The 14,461-nt window shown below is 46.3% G+C and overlaps 1 protein-coding gene across 3 annotated transcripts in view; it reads right to left on the bottom strand.

Annotated features, from left to right (window-relative positions):
* Positions 1 to 13,654, bottom strand: part of NCK2 (NCK adaptor protein 2) — a 148,023-nt gene extending 134,369 nt beyond the window's left edge. For 2 of the 3 annotated variants that reach the window (XM_064371693.1, XM_064371694.1), the window contains exon 1: positions 13,428 to 13,469. The gene's annotated coding sequence lies outside the window, so the exon portion shown is untranslated. Of the gene's footprint in view, positions 1 to 13,427 lie in introns of all 3 variants that reach the window. The other variant, XM_021670976.2, reaches the window with a different exon arrangement.
* Positions 13,655 to 14,461: the final 807 nt, after the last annotated feature.

The following is a 14,461-nucleotide window of genomic DNA, read 5'->3' as shown; positions in this document are numbered from 1 at the left end:
CCATATGTGCTTCCCCCACCCAGAGATCAGGAAAGTCATTTTCCATACTAGCTAACTAAGATTAGGAGTGTTTTGTGAGCTTGTGGGATCTTCACACTCATTTACAGGCTCCCTGAGAGCTGGTGTTCGTGTGGTTTGCTGTGGTTTTCCCATGGCACCCAGCACAGTGCCTGGCCCACAGCTTGTCCTTTGTAGATATGAAGTGCAGGCACACAACTGAGTTAAAACACAGTCAGGAGAGCAGTTCGACCTGTCGGTGGCATCCGGATGAACAATGCAGCCTTTCCACAACTCTGGACTCGTACACTTCCAGCCCTCCTAACTACATTCAGAGAAAAGCAACAGCAACATCAGCTTACACATACGTCAGTTCATCCCATGCCACTTTGAAGAAAAAAAATCCCCTAATAATCAAGGATGTGTTCCATCCCAATTTTAACACGGAAAGTCAGGGCTATAAAACACTATAAAAGTACATTACAGGCAACCCCTAGTTTCACAGAAGACAAAACAGAGATCAGGAGAGTTTAAAAATTAGCTATGCAACTTTAGCCAAATTAGTAGCAAAGAAAAAGGAGACTCTACATCTCTATTTCTCATATGAATCAAGATTGTTGAAGTTCAGATTTACACAAGCCATTAATAAAGTTCAGAATGGGGCCAGTTGTGGTGATTCATGCCTGTAATCCCAGCGCTTTGGGAGGCTAAGGTGGGCAGACCACCTGAGGTTAGGAGTTCAAGACCAGCCTGACCAACATGGAGAAACCCCATCTCTACTAAAAATAGAAAATCAGCCAGGTGTGGTTGCGCCTGCCTGTAATCCCAGCTACTTGGGAGGCTAAAGCAGGAGAATCACTTGAACGCAGGAGGCAGCGCACACCACTGCACTCCAGCTTGGGCAACAAGACTGAAACTTCGTCTCAAAAAATAAAAAATAAAATTCAGCCCACCCGCCGTCCCTCCCTCCCTCCCTCCCTCCCTTCCTCCCTTTCTTCTTTCCCTCCTTTCCTCTCTTTCCCTCCCTGTTTCCTTTTTCTTGCTGATTTTATGCAAAGGGCTAGCATTCTCATCGCTCTTTTTTCAGGTTTAATCCTAATTTTAATAGTTTTCAAGCAATAAGTTAAAATAAATAAATAAAATAAAGTTTAGAATGATACTGTTTGAATCCAACTCCCATTGTAATGGAAAGTCAAGCAGTCACTGCACAAAGGCAAATGTTATGAGGGAGGAAGGAACTTCAATAACATCAATATAAAACCAGAATGAAGTCCAGGGCCTGACACTTGGGGGCTGGGGCATCCCACAGGCCACAGTGCTTGGGCCTGACATCTCCCCATGGCCACTCACCACAGAACCCCAGTGGGCCAGTCACTGTGCCCTAGTGAGGGACCCACACTTTCCTCACCTAAAAAAGGGTTAATTAACAACACTGGCCTCCCTCTTCCTGACAAAGTTAGAATCAAATGATACAAAGTGTGCAAGTAATAAAGAGATACACACATTGTTCCAAAGCTGCAACTTCAGAACTTTCCAATCTGTCCAAGGAATTACTATTAATTTCTCTCTCAGAGGTCTTTCTCAGTCCATTTGAGATGGGACGATTGAGGAAAAGAAAAGATTGATTGTACTTTTAACTACCTCCACCAAGGAAAGCTCAAAATTTTGCAAAGTGCTGATTTTGTGTTTCCCAGAAACAGAACAGGAAGAGAGGGGGAAGAAGCAACAAAGTCAAAAGGAAGAACAATGGAACAGGAAATAATTCATACAAAGCAGACAGTGAGAGAGTCAAAAGAACTTCTAATTGACAGCTCTCTGCATCTCCAGGCTTATCTTACTTGATCAAGTAAGGGCCTATTTAAAAAGGAAAAAAGTACATTCAGACAGCAATATCATACGCTAGGCCAGGTAATAGGCAGCTTTGTAGACACTGGGAGTCGGCGACTAGCAGCCAGATTAGAATTTCCCCTTTCCTTTTCCCTTCGTAAGGTCTAATTTGTGATATATTTAGTCTCTCTCCCCTGAGAAGTTTATTTTAGAACTACACAAAGAAGGAAATTAAACATTCAAAAGCTAACATATGTGACCAGCTCAAAAAATTATCAGGCTGAATCTAGATTCCTATGAACCTTAGTAACAACAAAGACAAACTTGCTTCTGTAGACAATCACCAGCATAAGGCTTCTGAGCTGAGAAAACAGATGTCTTTGATTAGGCCAAACTCTGAAAATCAATTACTTATTAAAAGTAATTGATAAAATCTCCTTCATTACTTCCACGTCAGTGGGCATTGTGAGGGGAATGTACTTTTATCACATCCCGGCAAGATATCAAAATGTTTCCAACAAAATCAGCCTTTTGTATGTTTATGATTGAAATACGTTGAATGAGAAATAAAGTAATGTATGCCATTACTTTAACACTAGTATTATTACAGATAAAGAAAAACGGCTAAATCAGTTACATTACAGTTTCTCCCTTGCATGCTTAACTGCATACATGTATAAATCATGTTTAGATCTCCACATATGTATTGTTTCACCATGTTTATTAAAATAGAAGAAAAATTGATCTCCAAAGGCAACCGTGTGAAGGAATGCATGTGCCCCTGACTTAAACATTTAAATAAAGCAGAGCAGCATTCACTTATATCAAGGTTGCTTAAATAGTGACATTTGAGCCAGTTAATTCTTTGCTGTGGAGGCTGTCCTGTGCATTGCAGGATATTTAGTAGCATCCCTGGTCTAGCATCCCACTGAACGCCAGTAGCACCCCACCGGCATGACAATTAAAAATATCTCCAGACTTCGCCAAATGCCCACATGCGCAAAACTGCCCCAATTGAGCACCATTAATTTATAGACATGGGTTCGAGTCTCAATTAAGTGTCTCAAAATACTAACATTTAAAAAGGTATCTGTGTACCTGCACAAGTAAATTGTTTTTACTTCCCAATCTAGTTCTAATAACGAATAAGAGCTAAAATGAATGAGAAGCCATATGTACAGAAGTGCAGTGTGTTGAAAACATATTTTCTTCCTTAGACATGGAACCCTCATCAACCGGATGCATTCATGAAAGGAAAACCTACTTCTTACAGGAGATGGAATCAGCCACACCCACTGGGATGGCTGAGGGATGACGAGGTGCTTGGCACAATCAAGTTTAGAAGCAACAAATTCAACACTAGACACCTAATCTATAGGTGATCAATCAACTGAGCTTTTGTTCTACCCAGCAAAGCTTCAAAATGAAAATCAACAGCACGGTGTCTGACACCCTCCTCTTTATTTTAAAGATGATAATGCCACCGTTTCTTCGTAGTCACCACTGGGTCTTGTCTACTAAACCATATAAAATAGACCTAGTAAGAAAACTACGAAAAGGGAACTGAAGCAAGACAGATGGCTTAATTTAAGGGAAGAGAACCTTGTAAACCCAGGTTAGGAAGGTCCTAAGAAGACAATAACAGAAGTACATAAAGGAAAGGTCATGTGAGTGCAGTAACAAAGACACAGAGGAAACAGACAAACTTTAAGATAAATGGTGTTCAGGGTGGGGGAGATGGCATGAAGGGAGTCACACACAAATGTGAAAAGTGAAAGGAGAGCCAGAAGAATACAAAGAATGGAAATTTGTTTTTATAACCATCTTTCTAGATTCTGCTACCAAGTTTGTTTGTGTTTTTTTAAGTCACTTAATGAAAATTCACTCTTCACCTATATTAAATTTCCCAAAAACTGTCTCTAACATAACTCAGTGAATCCCTTGTTATTTAAAAATACTCAAGCAGCTTGTGGTTTTTATGTCAATGTCTCCAAGCTGGCTTCCATCATGCAGAACAGTTAAAAAAAAAAAAAAAAAGAGGAGAGAGGGGGACTGTTTTATTACCAATGCAGCCCCCTCCGCCCCCTCCACCCCCCAACACACACACAAACAGGGATACAAGCTTTTAAAGTGATTGTCCTTAAAATGAAGACAGTTGATGAGAGGGAAAGCATGAAATAGACAGCAACTGCTCTTCTCTCTGGCAGCCAGGCTCATAAGTGACATAATTAAAATATTTGTTGACTTGAAGACATCCTTAAATATTCAGCCAAAATTCTTAAGATATTAAATGGAGACACAACCTTCAAGGAAAATCGAAGGAGGCATTGATGGACTTTGTCCTCTAAGATGGGCATGCGCATCTTTTTAGCCATCCCCCTGTGATCTCCCCACCATCTAACTTAGTTTTCACTTCCTGGCTGCCCCCACCATTGCTGGGAAATTAAGCATGTTTAAGTAAACAAATCTTTGCCACTACACATCCTGGAACCTGCTACATATAGAAGTGGCCATGTGAGAGGCAGTGTGATTGCAAATCTAAACCTGTGAGTTGAAAGAAACTGCCCAAGTTGCAGCCCCTCTGAAACTTGGAATATGCAGGAGCTTCTCCCAACGCCAGACTCAATCTCTCTCAGTCCCTTCTGCTCCAGAGAGGGCTGCTCAACCCTCTGATGGCCCCCAACGGCCCTCTCAACGCAAAAGGGTAGGTTCAAGAGGCTGGCACAGACAACTCACTTGGAAGGGCAGCCAGTGTCAGAGTTCGCATCAGGACCTATAGCAGCAGTCTCCTAAGAATCCACACTAGGATTTGACCTGGCCTCTCTCACAACCTCAGAAGCAGATTCCAAAGCCACCTTGGAATTCTTCAAGACCTTCCCAGATGTCATAAAAGCACAAAAGGAAAGGATTTGGTATGTCCAGCTACAAGGTTTTCATCAAGAATCTAATTGCCTATCTTCACTTCAACAATAGCAACTTATTAAAGAAAAACAGTAGCAGCAAAAATGGCCTCGTGCAAGCTATTCCAGGGCATAGAGGTCCAGGGCCACTTGGAAGAGTGAGAAGACACACAATCCTGTTTCCTCAGCCCCCAGTGTGGAGGAGACAAGGGTGGGGACCCAACACACAGCTGCTGATGAAGAGGCACATCACACAGGCATCTATGATGGCACCTGCATGGCCGCTTGAGCTAATACACTGTGACTGCAACAGAAAATACTCCCTTTCTCCCAGTGGCACTGCAGCTCCCTCCAACAGTGGTTCTCCCCAGGGGATGCTAGTGCTTCCTGCCAAGTTGGAGACTTGGGCAGGTGGGGGACCACCAGCCTACAGAACACGGCAAGGGGCTTGGGTGAGAGGAGCAGCCAGGCCAATGGTGTCCACTGACGATGGTCCAAGGCTTCCCCTCCTCCAAGATATCGGTTACTCATTATGTCCTTCCAAAGTCCAGGGCCTTCCCCAACCACTTGGCTGATAAGGGCTTCCCAGAATGAACCTGTATCCAAGCTCCACTCCTTATCATTGATTTTCCACCAATGTTTCTCAAATCTTACACCATAATAAAAGTTTATGATTCTGTTTTATGTATTTTCAGAGACATCTTAATGAAGGGACGGCGGCCAGCTTGGTCAGAATCTAACTGTGGAACCTCAGACATGGCAGCCCTTTCCTTAGCCATGAAGGTACAAACAGAAAGTAACCACATGCTCTGTTAGTGAGGACCCAATGAGTTATTATGTGTAAATAAAGTGCTTAGAACAGAGATTACAGTGTGTGTGTCCATGTGTGAGGGAAGAAACTAATGTTCACTTTAAAAATATATGATTTTAGATTGTACTTAATATGTATCAGAAATATGTTGAATACTACAGATGACTAGATAAAGAAAAAAGACTACTATTCAGCCATAAAAAAGAATGAAATTGTATCTTTTGCAGCAACACAGACATAACTGGATGTCATTATCCAGATGGAACCAGAGACCTGAAGGGTGATGGCATGGGAAGTGATTACTCAATGGATACAATGTATGTTACTTGAGTGATGGATACAATAAAAGCCCTGACTTCACCACTAGGCAATCTATGTAACAAAATAACACTTGTACAGTATATCTGTATGCAATTTTTTTTTTTTTTGCCTTTCCTGAGGTGCTGAACAAAGTCTTTAAAAAGAAATGTGTTGAATACTGACATACAAAAATGTCATTTTACACTGGTAACTTAACTTCTAGAATTCAAAGCACGTTTTTAAATAATTGTAAAATGAACAAGGTATTTTGATGACACATTCAGTTTTAACTGAATCTGATTTTAGTGCCCTAAAACATCATGCACTGAGTGCATGAAGTAGGACATTATTCCTTATATTTAAAAAGGTTACACCTTTCCCAATAAAGCACAGTAATAATTATCATTATAATTATTCTACATTGTTTCCACTTTGTCTCTTAAGCTATCTCAAGTTTGGAAAACAGACAGCAAATGCAGCTTAAATCATGAAAAGTGTATAGACCCACACTCTGCAACAAGGCTGGTGCCACATATGGCTAGCAGCCACTCAAAATGCAGTGAGAGGGAGCCAAGAGGTGCAGTAAATGTATACACTATATGCTGTATTTCAAAGCCCTCACACAAATAAAAGAATGTGAATTATCTTATTAATTACAATTTATATTGATTGCATGTAGGAAGAGTTTATATATATATTGGGCAAAAGAAAATATATGATAAAAATTAGTAACACTTGTTTCGTTTTACATTTTTAATGTGGCTACCAGAACATTATGACTACATCTGGGGCTCGCATTTGTGGTTCACATTGTATTTCAAGGGGTCAGCACTGCTTGACAACCCATCAGTTCAAATGACATTTGCAGGAAGACGGTCTGCATTAAAACACACATACGCACCATTTTCTGTACTTAGTCTCCCCTCCTCCCGTGACAGAGAGCCAGGCCCGTGCTCAGTTCTACGCAAAGCTGTAGTGGGGAAGCCCTGCCATTACTGCACAGGAGAACCCTTCACCAGCCACAATGGAGGGAAGTCTTTAAAAACAAACTGATTACAAACTTAGTTTTGTTATCACAATTAGCAAACTGTCAGTGGGCGGCCACAGATGACTTGTAGCTCAGCATGTGTGTATGTGGAGAAGGGGATATTTAGATGCTGGGAGAAACAGAGAAGCAGCACAGTCATGCATGCCCATGCCTGCCATGCTGGGGATTTGAGACACTGACCTGAGGGCAATGGAGAGCAGGTCGGGACCAGACTATGCGGGTGCAGTCACCCTGGGACAGATTGGCAGGAATGGTTTTGATGTCCAAGGGAAAGAGAAAAAGGATGGCAGGGCTGAGATGTTAGATCTTTTGGAGGTAGAATCAATAGGAGTTGATAACTAGTTGAGAGGTGAGGGAGAATTCAAGGATGACCCAGTGATTCGGTGATGGGGAAAACAACTGAGAAGGCAGGCAGGTTGGAGGAGATGCTACAAATGGTTTGGGATGGTGGAAATGATCAGTAAGAACTTGGATAATTCAAATGAATGAATAAATGAATGTATGAACTAACTAAGGAACAAACAAAGCATGAATGAACATACAGATCTGGAACTAGAGGGAGGTCAGTCATGCAGGCACTGCCCCTGCCTCACGTCTGAACAAGGCAAACTGGCCTAGGTCAGAAACATTCCAGTCATGCTCGGGGTGTACCTCACCACCGTCATGCACATTCTGCTAAGGGACGTTTGCTCATGTGGCAAAGACTGCACAATCACAGAGATAGCAGGCTCAGAGGGGACAGCCTCTCCACCCTGGCTGCCATTGGCCCCACCTCTTGCTTTGCTCTCTTCGTCCAGGGCTCAGAAAAGACTTTTCCTTCGCATATCACTGATATTTTATCATGGTCTCAAGCAGAGACAAACCAACCCCCAAATAAGTGTCTCCCTACCTATGTAGAAGAGAAGCTTCCATAAATGAAATCAAGTCAAGATTTTTCTCTCTCTTCACTCAAAACTTTTCCAGCCTTTGGAAGTCCAGCACCTTGTTCCCTGTTATGGGGTGCTACAACCAACATGTAAAGAGTTGACATTCCCTCCTTACTTTGACTACTCCAACCATCCCCTGGTAGGTGTCCCCAAATAAACACAGATCCCAGATCAGGATAATGGGAGCGCCAGGTCTTCCTGAAAGCACTAGCCCTCTTGTAGAACCTAGACAGACACACTGGGAAGGGCTGAATTGTCCCCCCTAAATTCATATGCTGAAGCCCTAACCCCTAAGTGACTATATTAGGAGACAGGACACTTTGGGAGGCAATTAAGGTTAAAAAAAAAAGGTCAAAAGGGTGGGGCCCTGATCCAACAGGACAGATGTCCTTATAGGAGGAGGAGACACCACCAGACCTCTCTCTCCCCGTGCATTCACAGAAGGAAGTCTACGTGAGGACATAAGAAGGCAAGCCAGGAAGAGACCCTCATCAGAAACCAGCCCTACTGGCCCCGGGATTATGAACTTCCATCCTCCAGAACTGTGAGAAAATAAGTATGTGCAGCTTCAGCCACCCATTATGTTGTTGTGTATCTATTTTGTTTGTTTGTTTTTGAGACAGGGTCTCATGTCGTCACCCAGGCTGGAGTACAGTGGAGTGATCTCAGCTTACTGCAACTTCTGCCTCCTGGTTTCAAGCAATTCTTGTGCCTCAGCTTCCTGAGTAGCTGTGATTACAGGTGTGCACCACCAGGTGTAACTGGCTTTTTTTTTTTTTTCTTTTCCATTTTTTTTTTTTTTGTATTTTTAGTAGAGACAGTTTCACCATGTTGGCCAGGCTGTTCTTGAACTCCTGATCTCAAATGATCCACCCACCTTGGCCTTCTGAAGTGCTGGGATTACAGGCATGAGCCACTACACCTGGCCTCTATGTTTTATTCTTACATAACCTGGAGCTGACTAATACATGCACTAAAGAGGACTAAGCTCTCTCAACTTGAAGAGGCTTTCCAGGGTAACCTCAGCCTGTAACCAGGATGTGAGGACACGAGACTGACATTGCTCCTGCCGGCCTCCCCTCACACTGCTCAACCTCACAGTTAACTCACACCCAGAATCTGCTCCACCAATATCTGCACACAGCTGTGACATGGCAAAGGCAGAGACACCCGAGGACACTGTGTTCCAAAAACTGCCTCAAAAAAAAACAACTCTACCCAGCAACGCGTTGGTGTTCCTCATGTGCTGCCTGCAGGACTTAGCCCTAAATTCAAGCTATGTCATTCCCAGTCTCTTACCTAGAAACAAGGGCCAGAACCAAGGGTGCCATGTTATTCTGACTATTAAGTATGATGGTGCATGTGCAGAGGACTTTGCAAACGATGAATCAGCATGCATGCACTAGTACATGTCATTCTTCTCTGACCATGGTGTTTTAGGTCCTCACTAACAAATGGGCAGCATAAACACCCCGCCTTCCAAAACTGTCTCAAAAGAAACTGCAATACTTAAATTCGGAGTGCATTTGAAGCTTCTTTTCTTAAAAGCATTACAAATACAATAGTAGAAAGAAGAGGTGACACAAATAACCAGGCCAGGATCACAAACGCTCTGCCCAGCGTTTCGAATTCAGGTTGACATGAACAGCCTAACCTCCAAAAGTAAACCATTCAGCCAGCCCACCAGGTAATGCAGTTGGGTATGTGTTTGGCTTTGTTTTTTAGTTGTTTTTGCTTTTAAATGTAGCTTCAGGACTACAAATGACTCACTTGACAGAAAATTTACCAAATAAAGAGGGCAACAGACCAAATTCTCCCATTGCCTGGACATCCTGAGGGCAAAGTCTTCCACAACAGACAGAGGTTCTGAGCAGATTTACAAGAATGCCAGAGGTCTCTTAACACTCGCATCTCAGTGGGAGGCCAGAGCCCCTACATTGACAGGTTGGGAACTCAATATTCACATACATATTCAGTAAGTATTTGTTGCATACCCATTGTGTATAAGTGGCAAGACCAGTCTATCCCCAAGGGGTTCAGAATCTATTAAAGAAAAGATGAATGCAAAAAAAACCCCATAGGGCAGGACATAGTGGCTCAAGCCTATAATCCCAGTATTTTGGAGGTCAAGGCAGGAGGATCACTTGAGCCCAGGAGTTTGAGACCAGCCTTCTGTAGAGACCCTGTCTCTATAAAATAAAAATAAAAAAATTCACTGGGCATGGTGGTACACACCTGTAGTCCCAGCTACTTGGAGGCCCAGGTGGGAAGACTGCTTGAACTGAGAAGTTCAAGGACGCAGTGAGCTGTGATTGTGCCACTGCACTCCAGCCTGGGTGACAGAGTGAGACCCTACCTTAAAAAAATTAAAAATTTTTTTAAAAATGTAGGAAAGAAGGTCATAGACGACAAATCAGGTACACAAAGAATGTGCTGCAGCGGTTCAAAGATGAAGCCATCCCTGTAGTTGGGAGTTGATAAGATGTGGGGAAGAAAAGAAAGAAGAGATGACCCTTGGGAAAAGTAAGAACTCAGGACACTGAGGGGGCTGAGCCAAGGTGGAACACAGAGGCTGTCAGGGACAGTGATGCTGTGTGACATCACTGTGACACTGCTACCTCAATCAAAATAACTTTCATTTCCACAGTTTCAAGGACTGAGATTGTTGAGGTAGGAATGTATGTGCCAGCGCACATGTGTGCAGCTGTGTATCACTGGGCAGAGGTATTACTTGCTAATGTTCATACCTTCAGAAATAATCATACTTTGGGATACGCTCAAAGGAAAACGCAGGAAAAGAAAAAAAGAGTCTAATTTTTTTAATTGTGCTCCTATATAGCCTAAAGAAATGCAAAACTAGTTTTGCTTTCGCTGCGTACTTTTACAACCAGTTAAAAGGCTGTCATGACCTTCTTCTGAGTTGCTTTAACTCACGGATGGAACACCACACATGAAATCATGTTTTAGCTTAGGCCTTTTGAAACATGCCGTGAAGTATTTCGATCACCCATTTTAGGAAAGAGAAACCATTTGGAAGCACCACTCACAATCCCTCAGGATGGGAAAACTAATTTCCTAAGCCTCTGGAGTGAGTTGTGGGGAGTTTCCAGTTCATTTGTGAAAAAAGTTAGCTTACTTGTTTTCCCAAACATCGCTCATCATCCTCCCCTGCAGTTCCAGCAAGCAATTTTGAGCTCTTCAGTCATTAAGCCTCATTTTTAATATCAGAAAATAATTTCCACAAGCCCTGTCTCTCCCAGTGCACACAGCAAGCCAGTCTGAGCAGTCAGAAAAATGGGTGTCCCATACAGCAACACAGCCTGGTCTAGCCAGAGTAAATTAAACTAGTGCAAGTGATCAAGTAAAGGAATCCAGTGCATTCTGTGCCATTCAGGGAGTCTTAGGGTATTTTAAAAGGTTATCCAGTCTGTGCACAGGCAAGGAAGACTTCCAGTGTATTTAATATGTGCATTTCTCAAATATAGTACTGTGTACATAAGATCTGCTGTGTTTTGGAAAAGCTAAATAACCCAAAATGTAAATGACAGTGCCTGGGTAAATACAGCAGGGTCAAACAGAGCAGGGATGAAGAAGATTTAAGTATGTAGTGTGTCCTAAGCAAAACACAAAGCCTGAAAACTGAGCACAACTACCTGAAAGGGGCCTTCAGCAAGTCCCACCGTTAATAGGGTCAGTTTCTCCACAAGTGGACAGAGGGGTTTATGCAGCAGCCAACTCTCCCTGATGGTAATTTGTGACCCAATTTCATCCAGTGTTTCATGATCAATCCCTCTGAATGTTTATGAAGCAGGAAAGAAGCTCAGAATCCATGCAAGGCCTCCAGGACAGGAAGTGGGCCAGGCACCTCCACAGCTTCCCATGGCCAAAGTTCTCAATTTCAGCCTCAAGTAGCCGCCAAAAGAACACTAAGATTCTGCCACCGTCTCCAATCAAAACTACATCTAACCAACCTCCAGGGGAGAAAATACTGAGGTAGGATTTTCCCTTGTGGTCACTTCTTCACAAGCAGGGTTAACACTTGCTTCGCAGGAAATTCCTGTTCCAAACATCAAAAAACCTACATGTCTAGCCCAATCTCCAGATGAAATGCATTTCTTCTCCATGTGTCCCGTGACTGCCATTCTCTTTACAGAAACCTCGCACTGGCTTGAATCCTGTTACTAATTCACCTGTTTATCTATGAACGCTTGGAAAGTGAATTGAGGGAGTGTTCACAAGCACAGTTCTGTACTGTTAAGTTAAAGCAGCCCAGGTTAATTTCATTTTCAGTCACTTTTCAGACTCGATAACTACATCCAAAACAGAAGCATGAAACACGCCCTGAATCACTTTCATTCCTACACAAAATCCTTTCCGAGAAGCAGGGACTGGGCCTGGGGCCTGAGCCAGGAAGGGACTCCCCACCTGTGGGTCCCGAGCAAGCCACGCCCACCGGCTTCTCTGGCAAGTTTCTTTCTGGGTCGAGGGAGGGAGCTGGCCAGTGCGATATTTTAAGCCCTTCCTGCCCACACTAGGGCCTGCTCATCCCATTATGCAGATGCAAACTTGGCAGAAGCAACCTTAAACCTGTTGGTAAAATAAAGCCAAATAAAGGGGAATCTGCCAACCTGAATTGTCTGAAGTGGACAAGGCGGACTCCACGCACGCTCGGCTTTGTCCTGAAGCTGTTACAATATTAGTTTAAGTCAGGTGTCTGGGGTCCACCAGCCAATGACCCCTAGCATCCAGCGCAGACCTTCACAGAGATCCTTATTGTCTACAAGTTAGTGTGTGGCAAATTAAACCCCTCCACACAATGCAAAGCTAACTGCGTTCGTAAGGGAGTTACCGTAGTCCATGCCTTAAAACTCACACATCAAATGTTTCCAGAACCACTCGGTGATTAAATCGCCCCGAAAGAAACCGAGAGGCAGAACGATTGTGAGAAACTTTGGTTCAGGTGGCTGTAAGAGTCCTGTAAATCTGGGGCAGGGCGCAGAGCCTGAATTCGGGCACAAAAGCTCCCTTCGCCGACGCGAGGACCTCCTTTATGCGATGTGACAGCAGCTTTGTGCGCGATCATAAATAGTTGCAATAAACACAGTTAAGTTCTCTCGGCCGATCGCGGCCTCCCCCGTCCCTGCGCCGGGGCCCTGCGATCCGCAGCTATTCTTCCCCAGCACACGCGCCCTGGCGACCCTGGCCACTGCACGGTCCTACGCTAGCCCCAAGCTCTGTGCCTGCCGCCGGCCAGCAGGCCAGGAGCTGCCTGCACACCCGGGGGTCTCGAGTCCCCGGGGCCCCGCCGCCGGGCCCCCTGCCCTGATCCCCGCCTGCGCCCTTGGCGGGCGTCCCCGCCCCTGCGCCGGCCCCCGATGGCGGGGGGTGGGGACGGGAAGGCGGGCAGGAAGGTGCCGAGACGGGAGGTGCCGGGCAGCCCGCGGTGGGGGGCGCCCAGGCCGCGGCGGGGCCGAGAGCACCGGTGGGGCGCGGAGGGGACCCGCTCTCCCAACCCCTTCCTTGGCGCGCCCGGGCCCGCGAACCCCGCCAAGCTCCCAACTCCGCCCAACGGCCCCAAGTTTGCGGCCCCCGCCCCGCTCCCGCCCGGCCGCGCTTACCTCGCCGTGGGCCGCCCGCAGAGCCGGAGGGCAGCGGCGCGGGTCCCGGGGCGGCGGCCGCGCTGCGCCCGCCCAGGCGCCGCTCTTTGTCTGCGCCGCTCCCTCCTCCCGCCGCCGGGCGGACGCTGCCGGCCCGGGCGGACCCCGCCAGCCCGGGCGCCGCGAGCCTCCCTGCCGCCGAGCCCTCCCCTCCGCCCGCCGCCCGCTCGGCCGCGCGGCTCCGGCCTGACGATCCCAGCTGCGGCGGCGGCGGCAGCGGCGGCGGCGACCCTCCCCCGGCGCTCAGCGCCCGCCTCCTCCGCGCTCTTCCTCCTCCTCCCGCGCTCCTCCCCGGCCGCGCCGTGACGCCGCCCAGGGGCCGGCCCAGGCCCGGGCGCGCGGGGCGGGGACCCGAGACCCACCTGGGGCGCCCCCCGGCGCCACCAGGCTCCTGGTCTGGGTCCCGGTAAGCGCGCCAGGATAGAGCAGGCCTGGGGTACGCTCCGCTCTACAGGCGCAGCACGGGCCGGGCGTCCGGTGCAGGAAAGGGTCCCCACGCCCGAAATTGCGCACGGGCGATGGGTGGAGAGGAGAGTGAAAACCCAAACGGTAACTTCCAGCCTTGGATGACTGCCGGGTGGGCTTTGCGTGCTCTTTTTTGTTTGTTTGATGTTCTTATCACGAAGCTCTAGTTGCTGGGCAGCCGCCCCCGTCCCGGAAGCATTCCCACGGCACTCAGCGAAGCAGGCCTGTTGTCCATCAGAAAAGTGACTTGTATAAAAATGTCACTTCCTCCCTGTAATTGCTTGTGGGCATTTTTATTTATTTGCCTTGCTTCTATTTACTTTCCCAACCAGACACGTTTTTAGTCCATCATCCCGTCCGAGGCACTTCCTAAAAGAAGGAGAGGAAACTCGACCTCTGTTGCCTCGCAGGCATCCAGGCCAGCCCCAGCCAGTGGAATCCTGGTTGCACACCCGTGGGGCAGAACCCGAAGAGGAGCTGCCCGAATGGGCCCCTAGAAGGAGTGTCGCTAATGGTGGGACCGTTCAGCC

This window comes from Aotus nancymaae, unplaced genomic scaffold (genome assembly GCF_030222135.1).
Source record: "Aotus nancymaae isolate 86718 unplaced genomic scaffold, 86718_ANA_hifiasm-v0.15.2.pri h1tg000155l, whole genome shotgun sequence".
NCBI lineage: Eukaryota > Metazoa > Chordata > Mammalia > Primates > Aotidae > Aotus > Aotus nancymaae.
Note: the sequence above shows the minus strand (reverse complement) of the source record. Positions and strands in the feature narration are given on the sequence as shown.